At 35.7% G+C, this 17,922-nt stretch overlaps 1 long non-coding RNA gene across 1 annotated transcript; it reads left to right on the forward strand.

Moving 5' to 3' along the window:
* The first annotated feature begins 1,797 nt into the window (after nucleotides 1-1,797).
* On the forward strand, nucleotides 1,798-2,818 carry LOC126596169 (uncharacterized). The gene is made up of 2 exons (XR_007613890.1): nucleotides 1,798-1,911; nucleotides 2,016-2,818. It is a non-coding gene; the product is annotated as an uncharacterized LOC126596169 (long non-coding RNA).
* Nucleotides 2,819-17,922: the final 15,104 nt, after the last annotated feature.

Genomic DNA, 17,922 nt, shown 5'->3' on the forward strand with positions numbered 1-17,922 from the left:
TAATTTATCTATTTTATTATGCAACTTATCTACTTGTTCTCTCAACTCCTTTTGTACGAATTGAATTTTTTGAACTTCTAATTTTAGTTGTTCAACTATTTCTAATGACCTAAGTTCTACTTGCTTTGGCTTACTATCTATGAGGTCAACAAGCTCTTTTATCTCTCTTTTGCTAGGAAACCTTTGAATATTTTTATTATTATCTTCTAACAGAGATGTAATATAATCTAAATTTTGTCTAATTATCTTTATGGAATTTTTCTGAAAATGTTCTAACAACTGGTTTAACAAATGATTATACTTATTATTTTCTGCTTGACTAATAATAAGATCTACAATACTATTGGCTTGCGGATTTTCTTCACTGTGCAAAATATGATTATGCTTTCTTGATGGAAAATAACAAACTAAACTATTTTGGTCTAAAGTTATTTTTCTTTTTTGAGGTTCACTAATTTCTAGATTAAGATAATCTGTCATAAACTACAGTCTACCCTTCTCTAGAGTTACAGCTAACTGGTTTTTTAAAAACTCTCTTTCTTCTCTCAAGATCTCTAAAGCTTGATCTATTGTTCTTTTTGCTTCTAAAAATTTATGCTGCACTTCTGTGTTATTATATTTACGAATAAATGAAGGATGTTCAAGATAGCCAAGATAAAACTTTTGCTTCTTCAAAGTACTAATAATTCTTTTGGATATATATGTTAATCTTCTCTTTATGCTAGTTATAGTTGGATGTCTGGGACAATAAATACCTGGTAATTATGGTTGACAGGGTCTACAGGGACAATAATATCTGTTGTTCATACATAATAAACAAATATGATATCAGTTGTATCAATGACTTCTATCCTCAAGATACTTTACTATTATGCTTATATTATTAAAATGCTAAACTTGGCTCTGATACCAAATTCGAAACGCATGCTCGGTTAAATAGTCGGATAACCATTATAACAACTAGACATAGAACCTTGCACATGGAACTCGACATGTTTCAGCATGACGGCCACTCATAGTACAAGTATAAGGCCTTAACGGCTGAACTCAGAGGTATGAAGAACTCAGATGTACCCTGGTTAATGTCCAGTTATTTGTATGGCAAAACATTCAACTATAACAGAGTGCTCGAACAAAGTATGATCGTCAATTTAGCAGGTTAATAATATAACCACAATAGTGTTTCCCTGTTTTGGACTAGAAGTCTAATTAAACAAACACACTAAATAAGAAAAAGAAAACTTACTTAAGACTTGGAGATTGCTTGAATATGTACACTTGAACTTTTATTGATATATGGAATGTTTACAGAGATAGTTGTTTACAAGAAAGTGATTACAAAGAAGTGTTTACAAGGATGCTATGAAGGCTACGAATCCTTGAGTGTATTAAGTGAGTATGGTGTTTTCAGATGTTGAGAGAGGTGTGTGGTATTCAGGTGTGCTCTGTATGGGAGGAAAGACTCCCTTATATACAAAATCTAATTCTTCCAAGACAAAATATTATTTCATCTATTAACAATTTTTTGAATAGTGACAGCACACTGTTTCTGAAAGCTGGTTGAAAGACATGTGAACCCATGTTGTCTTGGTTGCTGTAATGTTTGCCACCTTAGCTTTTGCATGCAAATATTTTCTGAAAATGTCAGCCCCACCATATGAACTTTACTAAAAGCTTGGCCAATTTTGTACGGATGTGTGAAGGGTAGCCTTGGTATTTCTGAAAACTTTAGTCCTTATGATTAAAAGGAAACTTTTCAGGGGCTTTTGGTTAGTTTTCCATAAAAAAAAAGGGAAGTACGGGCTTGCCTTATAGAACTTCAATCCAATTCCCCCATTGCACAGTGAGAGAGCAAGCTCACACACTTGCAACCACCACCTCACTTAGCTCTCTCTCTCTCTCTCTCTCCATGTTTGTATACGTCTCTTTCTCTCTTTCTCTCTCTCTCTCTCTCTCTCTCTCTCTCTCTCTCTCTCTCTATATCGATAATGAACAATTGCATATGTCTGGTACAGATCGAGGTCGAACATGGCGAACTATCTTGCTCAGTTCTACACGATCAAGAATTCCCTCGATCATCTCGTGATTGCAGGTAAATCTCCCAATTGGAATTCCTATTCAATTTCCGGTTCCAGTTTTCTTCTCTAATTTCAAATCAATCATTCTTCCTTTGGTTTTTTGTTAATGAAATACGCATTTGAAGTTACTAATCTTCTTGATTGAGATTTGGGGGCTCTGTAAGTATTAAGGGTGTTAATTTGTCCAATAGCCTTAAATTTGTGGTGGAGTTGTTTAAAGAGGTAAACTGAGTTGGATTATTCGGGTAGGTGGTTACATTCAGAATATAAGGACTTTTCATTCTTCAACATATCTACTGAGATTGGAAGTCAGCTATGTGCTAATTTCAATTAAGAACTTGGTAACCACCGTAGCAATGATATGATATTACAGCGCACAAGTAGCATGTGGCAGAGTTTGTTATTATTAGCCATGGTCCATCATTAGTTTTTGGTTGAAATCGAAGAGAGCATATAAAAAGGGGAGCTGCCAAGGAACAAATTAGGGATGCAGAAAGCACTCCAGCCCCGAAGGGCAAGCAACATAGACAACATAAAAGAGGCCAAAACAGCAGCCAAAAGCTAGGTGAAAAAGGGGATGAGATGAGATGGAAAACAGGTTGTAAAAAGATCCATCATTATTAAATGGGTTATAGCTAGTGTTCTTTGTTATTTTCTTATGAAAACATGTTTCATAAATAGTCATTTCATAAATAGTGTATCCGTGTTCAATCAAGGTAATATAATATATTTGCTAATAATTGATTTTTTACTAACAAAGTACTGTCACTATTTCGTAAACTAAACACTGACTATTTATTAAACGAACACTAGTACTATCACTGTTTCGTAAACTAAACACTGACTATTTCTTAAACGGAACACTAGTACTATCACTGTTTCATAAACTAAACACTGACTATTTATTAAACGGAACACTAGTACTATCACTGTTTCATAAACTAAACACTGACTATTTATTAAACGGAACACTAGTATTATCACTGTTTTGTAAACTAAATACTGATTATTTCTCAAACGGAACACTAGTACTATCACTATTTCTTAACTGAACATTGACTACTTTTTAAAATGAATACTATTTCTTAAATTAAACACCGACTATATCTTAAACCGAACATTAGTACTATCACTATTTCATAAACGGAACACTAGTACTGTCACTATTTCGTAAACTAAACATTGACTATTTATCAAACGAACACTAGTACCATCACTGTTTCGTAAACTAAACACTAATTATTTCTCAAATGGAACACTAGTACTATCACTATTTCTTAAAAGAACATTGACTACTTCTTAAAATGAACACTATTTCTTAAATTAAACACTGACTATATCTTAAACCGAACATTAGTACTATCACTATTTCATAAACAAAACACTATTACTATCACTATTTCGTAAACTAAATACTGACTATTTCTTAAACGGAACACTAGTAATAGGAACATTCGACTTTGCAAAGTAAATCAGGAAACCGTTCATATATGTATGCAATAAAATAAAGAGACAACATAAGCAAATTATAAATTTAGATATAAATATGAACAAGCAAAAAGACCTTTCCAGGTGCCTTACCAGTCATACCAAAGGCCCAGGATACTTCAGTTGTGTGTTCATCCTTAGCAACAATCGCACAAAGACTTTGAAGCTCCTTAGCATCATAAAACTTCGCATCACAAAGACATTGAGAGACTTTAGTGTTTCTTGGAAGGATTTCTCAGCAGAAGCATGCACTAGAAATATGTCAGACACTTGGTTTAGCTGATAAGATCCCTGGTAAGTTTATTAAATTAATTTCTATGTGTGGTAGTTACTCAAGTTAGTTTATCAACATGCTGTTTAAATTCTCTTTGAAAATTCGCAAAATTTGGCCATAGGTATCAGTCACTATAAGTGTCCTAAATTCCTAATCCATCCTCTCGTAACCAAACTAAGCTTTTAATATCACCATGCAATGTGTCAAACACAAAATTGTGGCTTAAAACTATTTTCAGTCTTTCTTATTTCTTTCCAATTGAAACATACACAGAATTGATTGCAATATTGGAGAGAGAAGAAAATACGTTGATAAAAAGAATAAGAACGAGAAATTTTCTCTTACACATGAAAGAACTTCACCTGTTCATCCATGTTCTTCAATGTCAAGAGTGAAGCTTTCTCAACCTTCTATAATCTTTCTTCCTCAAGATGTTAGACCCCATCCTACTCTCCAGCCCTTTTTTTTATTGGAAAGTAGGGTGTAGATCATAATTTTGAAAAAATGCTGCAATTACAAGCTCGGAAGACGGTTTTATTGAAAGGTGAGAGGAAGCTGGTTTGTTGGAGGAGGTAGGCAGCTTTTGAATGACAAACCTATTAATATCTGTTAGGTGGATTAATGAGGAAGTGGCATACTCATACATAAAAAGAAGTTTAATTCTAACAGATTGGCTGACAGAATGGGATTTCTGTTAGGGGCAGGGGCTGGAAAAAATATTTATTTCGTTTTGGGCTTTTAATTCATCACATGTGGGTTTAATAGTTGTGAGCCTGAAATAGATTAGTTTTGTCCTTATAATTAAATATGAAGCCCTTTTGATTAAATAATAGTATAGGGTGGTTTTTGGTTAAATTAAATTTTGTCCAAGCCCTTTTTATTAAAGTTCCCATTAATTAACTCCAAAAACACATATTAATGAAAAAAAATTTAAATTTGGGGAGAAAATACCTTTTGGCAAGATTGAGAGTGAGTGAGAATGAGAGAGAGGAGTGAGGGTGAGAGAGTTAGAGGAGATAGTGAGAGAGATGAGAGAGTGAGTGAAAGTGAGAGATAGAGAAGAGAGAGTGAGTGAGAGTGAGAGATAGAGAAGAGAGATTAAGTGAGAGAAGTGAGTGTGAGAGAGAGGGTCGGATTTGGGGTGAGGGAAAGAGAGGAGAGGTAAGAAATAGAGAAAGACATTGAGAAAATTATGAAGGAGTTATTTTGGTTTTAAAACCCGTATCACCTTGAGCGACAAAGGATACGAGTTTGCGCGATGAAATATTGGTCGTGCAAAAGTCTTAAAAAAATTTAATGTCTCATGCAGAAATAGGAAAGGCTATGTATTGTGGGTCCTAATTCACCTGAGGGGTTGGCTTGCTGCCCAGCTAGCTCTAGCTTATAAATATCTTTCGTGTGAATTAACAAGCCAAAGGCCAATTGCTTAGAGGGATTCTAGAAAAAGGCCAACAATAGGGACTGTGAGTCTTGTGACATGACCTTTCATATGAATTTATACTATATATTCTTGAGCCTTCAATAACATATGTACTTGCATACAAGGGCAAAGCACAAAACAAACGTTTTTATGCTCCTTTCTATATTTGGGAAAAAAGGGATAGGCAAGAATGGGCCATGCTATGCTTGCAAACGTGGGTTGGGCCGACTAGTTAGTCAGGTTATTTACTATACTCAAGTTTGAATCTTCATCCACGTAGAATAAAATAATTTAGAATATTTTTGTTACAAAAGAACAAAAGAAAATGGACATACATGCTCCTTAGAACAGAGAGAATTCGGAGCAGTAAGTAGCGATTACTGATATCCTTGTTCGACTTGGTTATTTATAGGAGAGACTCCTCATAGGCAGTTGAGAGGTGAGGTTACAGGCCATGCTGGGCAGTAACCCTAGCAAGCAATTGGGAGGGGAGGCTGCAGAGGATTCTAGGCAGTCTTTAACGATGCAGGTCAATCTCCATAGTCCTACCAGTTAGTATTCTTGAAGGTCCTTGTTAGTAAGAGTGCAAGTACGCCGAACACCTAAGGAGAGACTCTGGAGAGGCGGCCCGGAGAGCGCATGGTGCGCTAGTGATATAAAATCGTCATCTAATCCACGTGCCCTTCTCCGATTAAAGGTGAATAATTTATGTCTTTATAGTAACAATGTTGATATTTTATAGATATTACATTGATATAGCGTCGATAATGTTGATGTGAAGTCAATATGTAGTACCAATATTTTGTTAAGGTGACATTTATATTTGATTGCTATATTGTCTTCTGCATGTCATCGTCCAAGTCGCTTAACCTAGTCATGCGCATGAGAGAAAAGTTGTGCCCAATCTTAAATCAAGGAGTTGGTTTAAAAAATCTTGGAACATGCAATGGGTCTCAGACGGTTGATTCCACGAGGTGTACATTATGAGGTTGGGAGTATACATAATCTTAATTGTCTTAGAATATCTCCAAAAGAGATGTCAAATCCTAAGTGGAATGTCATGTAATCAAATTTGAAGGTAGGAACAAGATCCAACCGATATGTCAATACTATGTGAATTGACACATGAGAAAATGTGATGTCAATAATTTTTAATTATTTTATTGTGTGGATCCCATTAAACACTAACTATAGATGTTGAAATTTTATTTTAATTGATTTATTTTTAAAAATGGATTCTACAAATATCATTTATAAAAATAAAAAAAAACATATAGGTTGGAGGAAGAGCGCATGTGCGCCGAACACCTAAGGAGAGACTGTGGAGAGGCGGCATGGAGAGTCCATGGTGCATTAGTGACATAAAAGCCCAAATTACCTTAGCGTAGACTACATCTTATTTCTTTCGGGTAATTTTGTGGTCTACTCACTACGTGAAGGGTAAATGGTCATCTAATCCACGTGCCCTTCTCCTATTAAAAGTGATTAATTTATGTCTTCACAGTAACGACATTAATATTTTATAAATATCACATTGGTATTGTGTCGATAATGTTGATATGACGTCAATATTTAGTATCAATATTTGTTAAGATGATTGATACTTGATTGCTATATCGTCATCTGCATGCCATCAGGCAAGTCGCTCAACCTGGTCATGCGCATGAGAGAAAAGTTGTTCTTGTTCTTAAAGCAAGGAGTTGGTTTCAAAAGTCTTGGAACATGCAATGGGTCTCCGATGGTTGATTCTACAAGGCATACATTATGAGGTTGGGAGTATACATAATCTTTTGTTGTAATCCTCTTAGAATGAGAAATGTCAAATTCTAAGTAGAATACTATGTAATCAAATTTAAAGGTGGGAATAAGCTCCATTTGATATGTCAATCCACATAGGATTGACATATGAGAAAAGGTGATGTCAAATAATTTTTTATTATTTTATAGTGTGCATCCCATTAAGCACCAACTATAAATCTTGGAATTTTTAAAGGGAAGTGTTATTGGCACTCCAAAAATCTCATTCTACACTCCTCACAAGTGTATTTTTCTTTCTAAATATTGAAAGTTTGGAGTGTAGAATAAGAAATTTGGAGTGTCAATAACAATTCCCTTTTTAAAAATTGGTCCTACAAATATCATTTATAACAAAAATAAAATAAAAAAAATATATGGGTCAGATGAAAGAGAAAATCTGACATTACCACGTCAGCCATCAAATTAACATTTGACATTTATCTTTGAGAGCATTTTTGCTCACCATCATAACTATGGTGTATGCTCACCATACATCTAATCATTTGTTATGTGTCTTTTTACCTAACTTTTGTTAACTTTTACATTAAATGCTACTTTTAAAATTTTGAAAAAAAATAACTATGGTTAAGTGAAATGACACATGGCAGATGATTAGGTGTATGGTGATGTCACACCTTGGACCCTGGATCAGACAAAAAATAAACCTCGCACTCAGCGCGCGAATAAGAGTAAAAATAAAAACGAAAAACAAACTTCTCTTATAAAATAAAAAATCTTAAATTCCTCGTCTAATACAATCTCAGCTCGTCTATCATCTGTGCCAAATAACTCATCTGTAAAATAAAAAGTGAGGGGTGAGCAACAACCACCGTCGCTCAGTGAGTAGAATATGTTATATGTTAGTCAAACAATGTCGTTTTACACAAGCTAGAAAATATAATATAATATCAAGGCTTTAGCTACATAATTCCATACCACCTCATCCATTTGTGTGTTCATTATATCCTTATAAATTGTAACTCACCACGTGACCCCTAATGACCTTCATGCCTTATATCCCCATGTGCAGTTTACATTTATCATTCGGATTTATGCAATGCTAAAGTTCTCATGCTCCATGAACATTTTCAAGTAATTCCACATAGGTTATATATCCCATTATAAACATTAACAAGAAATCAAACATGCTTAACTTGAAAATAAAGAGGCATTTATTAGGGTGAGTTCGGTACGATTACCGTACCAAAATCCTCGTACCAATTACATACCAAACTTTCGGTATACCGAAGTTCAAATTGCCAAATAGTTTGGTTGACATGATATGACAATGGTAATTGCCACTTTGCTTTGGGACAAAATCTATTTTTATTTTTCTAACGCAATTCAAGGGCAAAACTTTTTTTTATACCTTTATCTCATACATTGTAGCCTAAATTCATCTATTATTCATCATTCACAATTCACACACAATAATTCAAATGATGCATCAAGATTCATGATGAAAATTAAGCTTACAATCCAAATAGAGTTACGAACCAAAACAAATAGAAGTTAACAATCCAAATAGAAATTAAAGTTTCAAACCAAACGAAAATTGGAACTAAATTTCAAAAAGTAAAATTCATTGATCAATTCTTCAATTTTGAGATGTCGAAGCTTTTGGAGGAGACATTGAACTTGTAGAAGATTGAGCTTGTGTCAAGCCTACACTACAAACAAAGAAAACATATTAGTAGCAAGAAGAATTAAAGTTGAAAACTATTTAATAACAAATTTACTAAAAAAATTAGGCATATCTTACTTGTTTCCACTTCTTCCATTTCCTTGTAAAATTGAAGCATATCTTCCGTTGGTTCCTTGTAGAAGTTTACTTCATCCGCCCTAAGCCAGTCACTAGTACACACTAGTGCCTCTATCATTTTAAGAGTCAAGGATGCCCTAAAAGGGTCCACAACCCTCGTCCCTAGGCTAAATGCATTTTTACTAGCAATGGTAGGAGTGAGGATTGCAAAGATATCATTGGCTATTTGTGAAAGAATCGGAAACTCTTTTGTGTTTGATTTCCACCAAGTCAAGAGATCAAAGCCACCAACAACAATGCTAATATAAGGAGTGGTGAAACACTTATCAACTTCATTGAATATCTTCAAAAGGAGTTGCTCCCTTCTTTCTTGTATAAGCTCCTTCATCATTTTGAATTATGAACTCCTCATTTAGTTCCACATCTTCCAATGGAGCCCCAATGGTTGTAGAAGAACCCCTCCTATACTCATTATACAAATCAAGCAAGCAATGGAATATTATAAATATGTGCTAATATATAATTATATATTATATAATTTATAAATTATATATTTCGTGGTATGGTACTATACAATAATACTGTGGTTGACACATCCCGACCCGGAATGTCCATTTGGACTCCGAATCGAGCTGTGATGGTCGACATCCGGAGGGTGACGAAGCCATAAAATGTAGTGATGTGGGAAATGTAAATAAATTTAAACCTAAAAGTGCCTAAATATAAAAGTGTGCTAGTGAGCGGGAATAAACTCAATTCACACGTGATGTCAGAGCATAAGTAAAGTACAGTAGGGTGCATTGAGAATTATACCATCGAAGGTAATCTCCAATACCAAGAGTTTCCAAGAATCCTCGTCGACACGAAAGCTCAACACTAAAACCTGGAGGGTCGAAAAACAAGGGTGATTGGGCCTAAAAACAAAGCTTTATAAAAACCTTTTTGAAAACATTATAACCCCTCATTGTGAAATAAGTATAGTTTCCAAAATATACATACTATGTATAGTAAGAAAATAATTACCATGGCCTGCCATATCTCAAAAATTCAATACGGCACAATATTTCGTAAGTAAACCATGACGTCCGTAATCACATAATCTTGCATAAGCAAACAAATCATATCAAGTGCTCATCGACACATGCTAACACACGAGTTCATGCAGAGATATTCTGATATGAACATGACTGGGTGTAATAATGATATACGCTCTAGTACTACAATCAATTGAAGACTAGCATTATGCGCAGAACTTACGAGTCCTAATTGCCTATAGCAAATCTAGGACAGGACTGGCACCTACAATGGATCCAAAGTGAGCGTACAGTGTGATGTGCATATACACGTGAAAGCCTGGCCCTGGCCCGGGCAAGTACTAACACCGATACAGCAACGATGAGCAGATAACATAAATATAGTCATGTCATAGTGATTTGATAATTCTAGTCAACATAAAATTATTGACGTCCATAAATATAATTAAGGCATCAATAATAATACGCATACCTATGCATCCGGTAAGATGTAGCATAACGTCATAATTTCTATCAATGCGCTAAATCTTGATAATGTCACGCTAATCTAGGCATATTGTGGAAAACTCTTTATAAAATGTATAAATGGAAACTAACAATTATATATATACTATATAAAAGAAAAGACTCACTCACAGTTACTTGCGATGTCACATCCGTTCGAGCTAGGAAGCCGGAGTCTCCGATAGTAATCACACCTAAGCATAATATTGGGACCCATTAGTAAAACTCAATTAAAATGCTTGAATTTGGAGAAACGGACGGCGGATTTGGAATCAGCGCATCGAAATACGCTAAGGAGGGTCCCAGGCAATTTTCGTAAAAAGTCAACGAAAAGTCAATGGTCAACCCTAAAAGGTCAACCATGAGGCCTCGATGGTCAACTACCATTAAAACTTTGGAATTTCACTAAACAGATGTCAAAAACAGACTCGGGGCGTCAAAATTAGCCTAGGAGGGTTCCGAGAAAATTCTGAAAAAGTCAACACGTGGAATATTCCAAAGAATATTCTAAGAGAATATTCCCAGAATATTCTGAGCCCATTTTGGAACTAGGTTGGGCTGAAACATCAGCCCAAAGGTTTGGGCCAGTTGGGCTAAAGATTTGGGCCAAAGACTTTAGACCGGGTTTTGGGCTTAAGGGCCTTTTTTTTTTCTTCTTCTTCTTCGGCCGGTTGCTGTTATAACCGTTGGGATTCTACCCAGTTCTGACCACTCCAAAATTCCACTAAACCTAGCCTTCCAATATATCAAGTCGAAGTTTAGAGGACAAGGAATCGAAATATACCTTTGGTTTCCTCGACCGTGGCCAGAGTTGGCAGGAAAACGGCTCGAAAGCCCAAAAAAAATCTGGGAAGTTCTTCCCCGACATGGTTCTGCACCCAAACACATTTATTTTTCATATGCTAACTCAAAAACCAAGCTATCTTATCAAAAGGAAGGGAAATGACGGACTCGAATCTTACCTAGGCCGTGAATGGCGGAGTCACGTTGGAGAAATTTCACTCGAATCAGACCGAGGAAAGAGTTTAGATCTTTAGTTAGGGAGAGAGAGAGAGAGAGAGAAAGTAATAAGAGAGCTCAAGGTTTTGCCCCTCGTCTCTAGCCACACACATGGTTGGTGATGACAGGTTGAGGACGTTGTAGTCCCGCCATAGTGGTGAGGTCATTGCACCCTTTCGGTGCTTGCAAGGAGAAAAGATAGTTAAAGATGTGAGGGTTCGTTAGAGAAAGGAGCGGGGTAAGGTGAAGATTTGGGTGGTGATGCTCGCCGGAGACGATGAGTGATGGTCATGTTTGCCAGTTTCTCTGCACTTGTAGACAGAGAGAGACAAAAAGGAGCTAGAGAGTTCGAGAGTCTAAGAGATGGGGAGAGAAGGCACATGGCAAGAGAGCAGTGAAGGCTTTGGTGAGATGTGGGCCCTATGGGCCAAAAATTATTTAAAATATTTAAAGTATCCCCCCGAAATAGTATTAAAATAACCATATAACAATAAAATATTCTCACAATAATAATATAATAATTATGAAAAATATATAAAATAATAAATAGTAATTTTTTTTACAAAAGTATTTTTCGGATTCGTAATTCCGTAAATCTTCGTCGCAACTCCGAATTCGATTCTGCTTACATCTACGCTTTCATACCGTCGAATACTTTGAGAATACAATAAAGTAATAGTTCAAGCACGTCATGAACTAACGGTAAACGAAAGTCTATTATCTAGCATCTAGGGTATTTTCGTCAATTCAAGCTTTTAAAATTAATAAAATCGTAAAAGTAAGGACGAATTGTCACGGTGGTAATGGTATCCATTATCAATACCGTACCATAAAATTTCAGTACGGTACAATATCGTATCATTATCGATTGGCACAAAATCGGTATGGCACATCAATTTGGCAAAAAAATCCACCCCTAGCATTTATAAATAGAATAAATCCCACAATAGTTTGTGGTTTTTATTTATCAAAAATAAGAACTTTTAAACACATTACATGAACCACTCACCTTTTATTTTACAGATGAGTTATTTGGCAAGACAAATGATAAATGAGCTGAGATTGTATTAGACGAGGAATTTAAGAGTTTTTATTTTATTATTTTGTACACTTGTAAGGTTTTTTTCGAGATATTTGAATAAGAGATGTTTGTTTTTCATTTTTATTTTTAATTTTATTTGCGTGCCAAGCGTGGAGTTTATTTTTCCGCCGACCCTGAGTCCAGGGCGTTATAGGTGAGCATACACCAAAGTTTAGAATGTCGAGCAAAAATACTTCCTTTATCTCTTGACATCTCCATTGGAAATACTTCCTTTATTTTTTATTTTATAAATTTTCGAGTGATATTACTGATTTAACATACACAAAGTACGTAATTACATGTGAATATTTTATGTAATTGGCCAAGAATGAACGAAGAAGAAGTAGAAGCCTAGAAGGATTTTAGAAGGTTCGCACTACAGAATTTATATAACTCAATGCCCAATTACCAAAGACTAAAACCTCATCATTTATGGAGAATCAATCTACGATATTGTAAATTGTGATGAAAGTACCAAGACATGGACACATTCTTGATAAGAAGATAATTATCTGAAATAGTTCATGAGAGACGGAATTAAGATATGAATATTTTATGTAATTGGCCAAATGACAGACGAACATATGTAGGGGCGTTTGTTGCGCCGGACTGTTTCGGACTGGACTAGCTGCAGGGACTAAGCTGGACTGGCTTAGACTAGACTAAGCTGGACTAACTTAGTGAAGCGTTTGGTGCAGTGTCGGACTAAGAAGCAGGATAATAAAAACAGTACTGTTCATCAGATTTGTGTTTGCTTACACTAGAACTACAAATGTTTTCCATTGTGTAATAAAGTAATGCTACAAATGTCATGAGAAGATACTTGTGTAATAGAGTAATCCTAAACTTTATGCAATAAAATCGAACATTAACTAATGATAGTTTTCTTGGATTATAGAGTTTAAGAAAACGGAACTCATATTAGATATTTGTCTGAAGCAAGTAAAATTGCCATGGAAAATGTCACTTAAGTTCTTCACGTGCATGATATATGGTGTTCTGGTTCTCTGTTGGGTGAAGATGACTAGGATCCAATGGTGGTAGGGTTTTGAAGGAAGGGGAAACGTGAGTACTAATACTTTGGTTTCAAGAATCCTCCAAGTGTACCCAACAAACCTTGCTCAAAAGAAAAGAAAATAGAAAAGCATGGTAATTAAACAGGCTATAAGGGGCCATCTCTTTTTCCATGTGGCATAATTCATAGCTGACTAGATTAACAAGCAAGAGCAAGTACATAAGAAGATCTCCATAATTTACAAAATACCAGTGAACTATAGTATACCATTCAAAAGTAGATCTCCATAATTTACAAACTCCTAGTTAACATTAGCCAAAATACTTCATAGTGGAAAGCTAAGTTATAAGTCATAACCTAAGATTGTACGATTAATAAAATACATCCATATCAAAAGACACCACATAATATACTCATCCGCTTGCTTTGTCGCTTAAAAGCCTTTGGACAAACACTTTCTTGAGTTCCGGTTTGATTGCCCTGAACACTCCCACATTTTTTGGTTTATCCAAAATAAGAGACAATGCATCAATTTGATCCATAGGAGAAAGACCCATTTCTTCAAGTTCGTTAGCTATGTCACTATGATCTGCAGTACCTTGAACTAAAGCTTCAGTTACCATTTGCATCCTCTTCCCACTTTCAACATAAAATTCTTTCAGTCCACTGATAATTGCCTCGGTTCCATCACTTGAACTTCCCACACTTCTTTTCCTCTTTCATTGGCTATTTTCAAATGGGATGCTTTGATGGCTTTGTTCGTTCATTGAAGAAACAAAATTTTCACCTCCAATATCACTTGCACCAACTTGATCATGACTTTGTTCCTCCACCATTTCAGCAGGGGCTTCGGCTACATTACCCGTAGCCCGATCTTTTCCAAATATATATGTGAATCGATCATACAGTGGAAAAGGTTTGCTTCTCCATCCATTGGCTTCTTTATTTTTCTAAGATTATATCAACATAGCAAAACTAAAATTGAGCATGTGTAACAAATAAAGCAACAAGAACAAAACTAATGTATAAATAAAATAGGATATGAACCTGCACATAAGTTTGCATTCGTCATCACTATCAACTTCAACGCACTTTTTGACATCATTCCATGCAAATCCACTTGTGTTTATCATGTCAACGACCATACTATATGTTTTTTTCCATTTCTTCAACTTTGACTCAATATGTGGAGTTGCCTTTATATTGGAATGAGGACATAAAACATTGACAGCTTTCGCTATTTCAATCAAAGTACCTTGTTTGAAAGCACCGGTGTCACACCGTTGTTTCCGAGCAACAAAATCCTCAAGAACGGATAGTAATACTTCTTCCTCAAATGCTTCCCATTTACGCCTTCTTTCTTTTGGCTCTTGAGTAGCATTCAAAATATTGTCTTTATCCATACCTAAACAAAAAATATTTGAATGTACTAAAATACAATACAAATAATCAATTTGCATAATATCCAATTCATTTGCATAATATCCAAATAATCTGCATACCATCCAATCAATAAAAAAGTTTTAACATTCACTGATGAGCAATCTAATAATTATGCTAACATCCAACAAATGCATGATAAAAAGGAATACTAAAATAAAATGTTATCATTAACACATATAGCTAGTTCGGTTGCTGGTTCCTAATTGCTCTCCACTCATTATACATTTCTTGAGCCATGACATTCCTCTTTGCAGTCCACTAGTCAGATGTTTCAACACTACCAACATATTCACCTTCTTCTGTATTTTGTCCATCTTGTATTATTGGCAAATTTTACAGTGGATCTACAGACATCTCTTGCCTAATATGATTGTGTAGTAGGCAACAAGCGGTAATTATTCGACCTTGTGTCTTTATCGGATAGAAAGATGGACTTCTTAGTATCGACCACCTTCCTTTTAGCAAGCCAAAACAACGTTCAATTACATTCCTTGCCTTAGAATGCTTCATGTTAAAATACTCTTCCTTATTAGAAGGCGTTCGTCCCTCCCATTCAGATAAATGATAAGGTATTCCTCTATAGGGTGCAAGGAATCCTTCACCATTTGTATAACCACCATCTACAAGGTAATAATAACCTAATAAAAAAAATGTTATTAGTGTTTTGTAGTTGACAAACAAAACTAGACCTAACTTACAAAGTTGAGACTAACTAATACTCTTACCCGTTGGTACCTTAAAACCATTAGGCCTAGTAATTGCATCATGTAGCACTCTAGAGTCTGATGCGGAACCCTCCCAACCCAGAAACACATATATGAACTGCATATCGCCTGAACACACACCTAACACATTAGTTGCGACTCGACCCTTTCTTGTTCGGTATCTTGGTTTGTCAATTTCATGTACATGCACATCAATGTGTGTTCCATCTATTGCTCCCAAGCAATTCTAAAAAAAAAAAAAAAACTAAGCTTTTGTTAATTTATACAAAGGGAATGAAGAGTTAAAGATTAGGGAAAATGAAAAAAAATTATCATACCTTAAAACATCGCCACCTACGATCTGTAGAATCAATAGGCACAGGCTGAGGGACTTTTAGTAGGATACCTTGTAATCGCAAAATTCCTTACAATACGCTATTGAAATACCTACTTATAGTCTCTCCCGACCTATAAAATCTACCGCCAATACTACGATTCTTAGTATGATGTGCTAGTATTTGTAAAGTCATACACACCTGCTCCTCTACAAACACCAAACCATCAGTTTTTACCCTCCCATCTTGACGAAGTAAGTCACATAATATGGCAAAAGTCCTTCTATCCATTCTCAATTCGTTGACACATTCAATATCAGTATTCCCTATTATACCATTCAGATAACACAAACTAATCTCTTGTCTAACAAGTGAACGATTAGTCAAAGTGGGTCGTTCAACATGTCTCTGTTTGGCCCTTAGCATCATCACCACAAGAATCGTACAAATGCAAATTGTCTCTAAATGATACATCTCTAACAATAAGATCAATAAAAGATTCCTTCGATCCATATCTATCCAAACAAAAAAAACAAGGAAAATTAAATAAGGACATTATATATGTAATATTTACTGTTATTAAGGGTGATGGAAATGAAGTGATTATGATACGAAATGAACTATATCAAAATAAACGGTATACAAAGAATTCTGAAACAAGTAACTGCATTAACAGCCCAAAAAATAAACAGCCAAGCACAATTAATGTTGGATCAACAAAAAGAAAAAAACCAGTCAAGTCACAATTGCTAGGCATTGCATGTTAAAAGGGAAATTAAATGACACATGTGAAGCGGTAGTCTTAGCCTTATCCTTCCGTTTATGCTCCTCTTCTCTGCAACCAACAACCACAGAATATTGCAGTTCAGCATACAAAACATTCACATTGTAATATCATGGTTATAAACTAAATACACACACACACTTACAGAGCACACACACACACTTCCAGTGCAGAATACACACACACACACACAGAGACACCAACTAAAGATACACACACACAAACACACACACACACACACACACACACACACACACACTCACAGACCAACTAAAGATACACACACACAGAAACACACCAACTAAACACACCAACTAAACTCACAGACCACAAAAAAAACATCCGTTCTAGTTCAAGATCAAAAGATGAGCAATTAAGTAAGGACAAACAAAATAGTTCAAACCGGACACTAATCTTTTGAGTGAAACTCAACCGCAACATTAGAATATAAGCAGAGAGATTGTTGCAGGGAGAACTTCCAGTTGGAACAAAAATTCTAGACCAACCCTACCCCCTTCCCTGCCTCACCCTCTCTCACTCCCCCCCCCCCACGTTAATGAGTACACACATACACACACACACATACAGTAGACAAACACACACACACAGTACACACACACACACGCAGTACACAAACACACACACACATACACCCCACGTTAATGAGTACACACAAACACACACACACACACACTTCTAGTGCAATACACAAACACACACACACACACATACACAGAAATTAGATACACACACACACAGGCAGTACACAAACACACACACACACAGAAATTACACACACACACACACATACACAGAAATTAGACACACACAGTACACACACACACAGGCAGTACACAAACACACACACACACACCCCCCACGTTAATGAGCACACACAAACACACCCACACACACACACAATACACACACACACACACTTCCAGTGCAATACACAAACACACACACACACACACACACATACACAGAAATTAGACACACACACACAGGCAGTACACAAACACACACACAGAGAAATTACACACACAGAGTACGCACACACACACTTCCAGTGCAGTACACAAACACACACACATAGTACACACACACACACACATACACAGAAATTAGACACACACACACAGGCAGTACACAAACACACACACACAGAAATTACACACACATAGTACACACACACACATACACA

This window comes from Malus sylvestris, chromosome 13 (assembly GCF_916048215.2).
Source record: "Malus sylvestris chromosome 13, drMalSylv7.2, whole genome shotgun sequence".
NCBI lineage: Eukaryota > Viridiplantae > Streptophyta > Magnoliopsida > Rosales > Rosaceae > Malus > Malus sylvestris.